This window comes from Phasianus colchicus, chromosome 9 (assembly GCF_987193195.1).
Source record: "Phasianus colchicus chromosome 9, bPhaCol1.hap1.1, whole genome shotgun sequence".
Lineage (NCBI taxonomy): Eukaryota > Metazoa > Chordata > Aves > Galliformes > Phasianidae > Phasianus > Phasianus colchicus.
In genome coordinates, this window is record NC_143444.1 from 19010483 (window position 1) to 19018084 (window position 7602).

Here is a 7602-nt window from a genome sequence, read left to right on the forward strand (position 1 = left end):
GCTGAAGCCTCCGCAGCGCGACAGTGAGGTGAGAAAAGCTGCTCTAAGTAGTTTTGGCTGGAACGGACTGGGAAGGGGGAGGGGGCTACGAGGTCTTCCCCCTTGGCTGGGCGGTCCTGGGCCGCGTTTCTTTGGGATGCTGGGTTTCCCGCTTCCTTCAGGTGGAGGGTTTGCTGCTGCTCAGGGCTAATGGTGTCGTACCTCATCTTTCAGGATTCTGCTGCTGAAGAAAGGAGAAGCGGCGTGGGCAACTGGAAGGCAGGAGCGAGGAAGAAGAGGAAGCAGAAGCCAGCAGATGCGGGGGGGAAAGAGAGAGGCACTCTGGGCAAAGCACCTCCCTGTTAGCAGGGATACAGTCACATTTGAGTTGAGGCATTGCCGGCGCCCTGGGAGACCAGGACGGCTCTGTGCTGGGCGACCTCCCTGTAAGCAGGGCTCGGGTCTTTGCTGTAGTTGGCCTTTTGCCTTGTTGCTCCTTTGGCTGCCTGGGGAGCGTGGCCCCCTGTACGGAGGGCGAGAGCCACCTCTCCGCACCTGAGTGGGAAACGGAGCTCGCCGGACCCCGAGGCCTCCCTGTAAGCAGGGTAGTGCCTCTTCCCTGCCCCCACCCCCTCCCCCCGGCCCCTCGGCGCTGTTGCCCGCTGGTGGCCTGTCATTGCGCCGGCCCCGTACTCGGGGTGCGTGCCGCGGCCTTTGGCCTCTTGTCCTTACTTGAGAAGCCCCTCGGCGCGTTGAGGTCTGTGGCCTCCGTGCAGCCCCGGGACAGGTCACAGGCTCTTGTGTGTTGCTTGCGGGTGCGGGTTTATTCCCAGGCGTTGGCTGCGCTGCGTTGTCCTTCCCTTCTGGAAAGTTGCATCCGTGTGCGTGTTGCCCTTCCTTTCCTTGTTTGTGTTTGCGGAGTGACTGAGCAAGTGTGCTTTTCCTTTAGGCCTCCACAAAGACGGCTGCAGCTTAGCTGTGACTTCCTAGGGGGGAATGGAGGACTTTGGTGCATGCCGCAAGGGGGGCGTTCCCCCTCATCTTAGTCCCGTGGGCGCTGCAAGTGTCCTGTCTGCCTGTCTCCTTTTTTCTTAGTAGAGATCTGAGCCACGTGGTAGCTCTGTGGCCGAGGCCGCCCTGTAGCCAGGGCTTGGGCCTGTCCTTCCTTGCGTGGCCGCCTGTTCTGCTGGTGGCGTGACAGCCCCGTACTCGGGGTGCGTGTCACAAGCTGTGGACCCTCTGTCCCCCGAGCAGCCTGAACCCCCCCCCCCTGTAACCAGGGCTGGGGAGGCCGCAGCGTTGCGGCCGGCTGCTCTAGTTATCCAGCTGGTGGGAACGACCCCTCCCTGTCCCATCAGAGGGTGCAGGTTGAGGTGATGCTTGTGTGTGGGGCGACCTCCCCGCTCGGTGGGTCGAGGTGGTACCCAGGGCTGCCGAAGACGTGGTGATGTTCTGCTGCCGGGCGGGCCAGCCTGTAGCTCAGGCGTTGGCGGGAGCTGCGTGCTCCGTGGGGCTTCTTGATGATGGCGAGGTGTGGGGTACCGTCCTGTAGGCAGGGCTGTGCGTGCCCCCTGTGCTTGGTGAGCTGTGTTCTGAGAGACCCCCTGTACTCAGGCGGGAGTGTGGCCCCAGCCTTCCAGAGGCACGGGGCCGCGAGGTGTGGGGTTGGGCTTGCGCCCTCCCTGGAATCGGGGCTAGGATCCCAACCGCGGCCTTTGGCTGCGTCGCCCTGCTGCCTGGCGGCTGAGAGTCGTTCCTGCTGCTGGGGGGGAAACCGAGCTCTGTGGCTCCAGGGGTGTTTTGGGCCCGCCTGTAATCAGGGTCTGGGCACGTGAGCCTTTATGCTCTGCTGGCAGCCTGTGCGGGGTGACCGCCCCGCTAGCGGGGTGCGTGTCAAGGTGCCCCGGAGTGGGAGAGAAGGAGCCTCTCTCGGCTGTAGGGAGGGGGGCTGCCCTGTAAGTCAGGGAGCGGCTGTGCCCCCGAGTCCCCGGCCCTTTGCGATGGAGGCAGTGGCTGGGGGTCCCCTGTAAGCAGGGAAGCAAGACTCCTTTGGCCTCTGCTTTTTGTGTGCCCAGCTCCATTTGCCCAGTCTGCCCGCCTCCGTGATCCCCTGCAGCGCCGGCTGGAGCCTCCGCAGCGCGACAGTGAGGTGAGAAAAGCTGCTCTAAGTAGTTTTGGCTGGAACGGACTGGGAAGGGGGAGGGGGCTACGAGGTCTTCCCCCTTGGCTGGGCGGTCCTGGGCCGCGTTTCTTTGGGATGCTGGGTTTCCCGCTTCCTTCAGGTGGAGGGTTTGCTGCTGCTCAGGGCTAATGGTGTCGTACCTCATCTTTCAGGATTCTGCTGCTGAAGAAAGGAGAAGCGGCGTGGGCAACTGGAAGGCAGGAGCGAGGAAGAAGAGGAAGCAGAAGCCAGCAGATGCGGGGGGGAAAGAGAGAGGCACTCTGGGCAAAGCACCTCCCTGTTAGCAGGGATACAGTCACATTTGAGTTGAGGCATTGCCGGCGCCCTGGGAGACCAGGACGGCTCTGTGCTGGGCGACCTCCCTGTAAGCAGGGCTCGGGTCTTTGCTGTAGTTGGCCTTTTGCCTTGTTGCTCCTTTGGCTGCCTGGGGAGCGTGGCCCCCTGTACGGAGGGCGAGAGCCACCTCTCCGCACCTGAGTGGGAAACGGAGCTCGCCGGACCCCGAGGCCTCCCTGTAAGCAGGGTAGTGCCTCTTCCCTGCCCCCACCCCCTCCCCCCGGCCCCTCGGCGCTGTTGCCCGCTGGTGGCCTGTCATTGCGCCGGCCCCGTACTCGGGGTGCGTGCCGCGGCCTTTGGCCTCTTGTCCTTACTTGAGAAGCCCCTCGGCGCGTTGAGGTCTGTGGCCTCCGTGCAGCCCCGGGACAGGTCACAGGCTCTTGTGTGTTGCTTGCGGGTGCGGGTTTATTCCCAGGCGTTGGCTGCGCTGCGTTGTCCTTCCCTTCTGGAAAGTTGCATCCGTGTGCGTGTTGCCCTTCCTTTCCTTGTTTGTGTTTGCGGAGTGACTGAGCAAGTGTGCTTTTCCTTTAGGCCTCCACAAAGACGGCTGCAGCTTAGCTGTGACTTCCTAGGGGGGAATGGAGGACTTTGGTGCATGCCGCAAGGGGGGCGTTCCCCCTCATCTTAGTCCCGTGGGCGCTGCAAGTGTCCTGTCTGCCTGTCTCCTTTTTTCTTAGTAGAGATCTGAGCCACGTGGTAGCTCTGTGGCCGAGGCCGCCCTGTAGCCAGGGCTTGGGCCTGTCCTTCCTTGCGTGGCCGCCTGTTCTGCTGGTGGCGTGACAGCCCCGTACTCGGGGTGCGTGTCACAAGCTGTGGACCCTCTGTCCCCCGAGCAGCCTGAACCCCCCCCCCCCCGTAACCAGGGCTGGGGCGGCCGCAGCGTTGCGGCCAGCTGCTCTAGTTATCCAGCTGGTGGGAACGACCCCTCCCTGTCCCATCAGAGGGTGCAGGTTGAGGTGATGCTTGTGTGTGGGGCGACCTCCCCGCTCGGTGGGTCGAGGTGGTACCCAGGGCTGCCGAAGACGTGGTGATGTTCTGCTGCCGGGCGGGCCAGCCTGTAGCTCAGGCGTTGGCGGGAGCTGCGTGCTCCGTGGGGCTTCTTGATGATGGCGAGGTGTGGGGTACCGTCCTGTAGGCAGGGCTGTGCGTGCCCCCTGTGCTTGGTGAGCTGTGTTCTGAGAGACCCCCTGTACTCAGGCGGGAGTGTGGCCCCAGCCTTCCAGAGGCACGGGGCCGCGAGGTGTGGGGTTGGGCTTGCGCCCTCCCTGGAATCGGGGCTAGGATCCCAACCGCGGCCTTTGGCTGCGTCGCCCTGCTGCCTGGCGGCTGAGAGTCGTTCCTGCTGCTGGGGGGGAAACCGAGCTCTGTGGCTCCAGGGGTGTTTTGGGCCCGCCTGTAATCAGGGTCTGGGCACGTGAGCCTTTATGCTCTGCTGGCAGCCTGTGCGGGGTGACCGCCCCGCTAGCGGGGTGCGTGTCAAGGTGCCCCGGAGTGGGAGAGAAGGAGCCTCTCTCGGCTGTAGGGAGGGGGGCTGCCCTGTAAGTCAGGGAGCGGCTGTGCCCCCGAGTCCCCGGCCCTTTGCGATGGAGGCAGTGGCTGGGGGTCCCCTGTAAGCAGGGAAGCAAGACTCCTTTGGCCTCTGCTTTTTGTGTGCCCAGCTCCATTTGCCCAGTCTGCCCGCCTCCGTGATCCCCTGCAGCGCCGGCTGGAGCCTCCGCAGCGCGACAGTGAGGTGAGAAAAGCTGCTCTAAGTAGTTTTGGCTGGAACGGACTGGGAAGGGGGAGGGGGCTACGAGGTCTTCCCCCTTGGCTGGGCGGTCCTGGGCCGCGTTTCTTTGGGATGCTGGGTTTCCCGCTTCCTTCAGGTGGAGGGTTTGCTGCTGCTCAGGGCTAATGGTGTCGTACCTCATCTTTCAGGATTCTGCTGCTGAAGAAAGGAGAAGCGGCGTGGGCAACTGGAAGGCAGGAGCGAGGAAGAAGAGGAAGCAGAAGCCAGCAGATGCGGGGGGGAAAGAGAGAGGCACTCTGGGCAAAGCACCTCCCTGTTAGCAGGGATACAGTCACATTTGAGTTGAGGCATTGCCGGCGCCCTGGGAGACCAGGACGGCTCTGTGCTGGGCGACCTCCCTGTAAGCAGGGCTCGGGTCTTTGCTGTAGTTGGCCTTTTGCCTTGTTGCTCCTTTGGCTGCCTGGGGAGCGTGGCCCCCTGTACGGAGGGCGAGAGCCACCTCTCCGCACCTGAGTGGGAAACGGAGCTCGCCGGACCCCGAGGCCTCCCTGTAAGCAGGGTAGTGCCTCTTCCCTGCCCCCACCCCCTCCCCCCGGCCCCTCGGCGCTGTTGCCCGCTGGTGGCCTGTCATTGCGCCGGCCCCGTACTCGGGGTGCGTGCCGCGGCCTTTGGCCTCTTGTCCTTACTTGAGAAGCCCCTCGGCGCGTTGAGGTCTGTGGCCTCCGTGCAGCCCCGGGACAGGTCACAGGCTCTTGTGTGTTGCTTGCGGGTGCGGGTTTATTCCCAGGCGTTGGCTGCGCTGCGTTGTCCTTCCCTTCTGGAAAGTTGCATCCGTGTGCGTGTTGCCCTTCCTTTCCTTGCGGGAGCTAGGAAGAAGATGAGAAAGACCAGGATTTTCTGTGTTATGTGTTGCTATTAGTTCTCGCTTTTAGTATTTGTTTTTTGATTATTGAATTAAGACTTATTTTTTTTCCTGCTGTTTACCCTGACGAATAAACTGTCTTGATTTGTTCAAATTGTTTCTGCTTTTCATTCTTTGGTATTGGCATGTAGCTAATTTGCTGATACTGTCTTTATATTGAATACAGTATCAAAAATTGCCCTTTGTAGGTATGTTTTCTGTAACAGGGTTACCTGAGGAATGCTTCCTCATCCTGTTCATATTATGGGTAGATGTATGGAGGTGTTGTGGGGTTGGTTGGAATTTTGTTGGCTATGTCTACATTTGTGGTACCCAGTGCCGTACTGAGATGGGTTGGGTGTAGTATTTGTTCCTCCTATTCCAGGTATTCTTGTACTCATGCACTAGTTCAGGCTGTGATGTGGTTTTTCCTCTGCAGGCCTAAATTGTGTTTTTTTTGTTAATCAGTTTCATGCAGCCAAAAACATAAATTGTTTCTTTCTGTTTGATTTTCCTGCTTGCCATTGGCTTATTTTCTCCTCCTATATGGGAAATCCTTCACTTTGAGGTGTGTATTTTGGTGGGTTTTTTTGTTTTTTTTTTTAGGCATACTGCTGGTTATGTAGCAGATCTTTTTCTCTTAATCTCGCCATGTCCTTTGTCAAGCAGGCTCAGGGGTAGGTTTTCAGGTTAGTGTGGTTCTCTTTGCTGGTGCTTTATTCTTTTTTAGAACCTGATTTTCTGCACAGTCTGTGGTAATGTGGTTGTAATCGATGGGGGTGGTGATTTTGTTTCTCTAGAGTTTTGTGGTTTAATTTGGGTGATTATTCTGTGCTATGCAGTTGTTGGCTCACTGCCCCCTTTCTTAGGGGAAGGAGGAGAGACTGGTAGATGGGGGATCATGTAGAACTAGTGAATTCTCTTTAAATACAATTTATTAATGTAGGTGAAAGAAAGGGGGAAAGAGGATATTGGCTATGATATCTACGCATGTAAATTTATGTATAACAAATGATGCCCAAGCAATTGCTTAACCCCCGCTGACTTCTGCCCAGCCAGTCCCAGAGCATCAGTTGCTCTCCTAATGAACTGTCTCCTCTTTTTCAAACTTCCCTCACATATCATGGCGTAGGGTATGGAATTTCGCATTGGCCAGGTTCAGCTCTCTTGATTCTGTCTCCTTTCAGCTCCTTTAGTTGCTCCTAGTGCTCTTATTGTGCTGTAGGAGAAGCTGAGAAAACTAAAACTTCTTGACTCTGTTCAGAACTACTGCATTACAGCTAAAAACACAGATGTGTTATCAACGTTGTACTTTTCCAAAACACAGCATTGAAACAGCCACTTTGAAGAAAAACAACTTACAGTTAAGCCCAGTCATTAGTCTGGAGATATTAAACAGGTATGGCTGGTGAGTCTGTGCTGTGCTGCCTAGAAGTAGTTATAGTGTAAAGTGGCAGTTATTTGTATTACCTTTGAGAATGCAGCCCCTTCTGCAGATTTCAGATGATAGATTAGTTTTTAATTAGTTTTTCTGTTTTTCTTTCTGTTTTTTCTTTTCACTTCATAATTTTCTCTTAATTTTACTTAACTTTTCCAGCTGTGTGAGACACATGAAATGATAATAATAGGTATACAATATTTAGCAGCAGAAAAACAACATACACGTTTCCTTTGTAAAATTGTTTTTTTCAAGAAAGTGTAAGGGTGCATATATTCTCAATATGTTTTAGAGAAGCTTATGTTTCCCATTAATTATTTTGTAACTCAATTTCTTTCAACATCAGATGTAAATGTGAAGGGGCTTTTTGTTTTGGCATTAATGCCTGTCTTTGAGATAAAGCACTGTTTGCTCCTGTGTCAAACTTATCAGCACTAGGGTATGTTTACAGCCATTCTCTTAGGGTTCCCTTCAAAGACCACAAATAAAGTAGATTTTCATATGTGTGAAGAATTGGTTTAGTTCTCTATGATATGTTTGACAAGCACCTCTGAGACATTTTATAGTATGCTACATATAAACCAAACTGTCATTTTCAATTAGAATTTTTTTTAAATCAGAAAAATTCATCAGAGCATCACAATAGAAGATCATTACGTCTTCAATTTTAGAACTTCAGCAGGTTGATATATTGTGATTACTTTTGGTATGTACAGATGTACAAAATTTCTTTTATGTTCCCAGATGTGTAGACTGTAGATCACATTTCCTTTTCTCATTCTTCATTTTCTTCTCACAATGATAAACATTGGCATCACAAGCCAAAGCTCCCCTACGGTGCATAACATCAGAAATTCTTGTCTGGCAGCAATTGCTTTGAAAATTAGTATTCCTGATTACATTAAATTCTCTGTATTTATGATTTTGATTAGCAGCTAGAACTTTTTACACAGAATACTATAAATTAAGAAAAAGTAGATATTCAGTACACAACCAGATGTGATTTTGATTTAGATCAAGACTTCTGCAGCTGCCCT

General features: G+C 54.8%; 1 long non-coding RNA gene across 1 annotated transcript; it reads left to right on the top strand.

Annotated features, from left to right (window-relative positions):
* The first annotated feature begins 5 nt into the window (after positions 1 to 5).
* On the top strand, positions 6 to 3346 carry LOC149916855 (uncharacterized). The gene is made up of 3 exons (XR_016469267.1): positions 6 to 28; positions 214 to 2128; positions 2314 to 3346. It is a non-coding gene; the product is annotated as an uncharacterized LOC149916855 (long non-coding RNA).
* The last annotated feature ends 4256 nt before the right edge of the window (positions 3347 to 7602 follow it).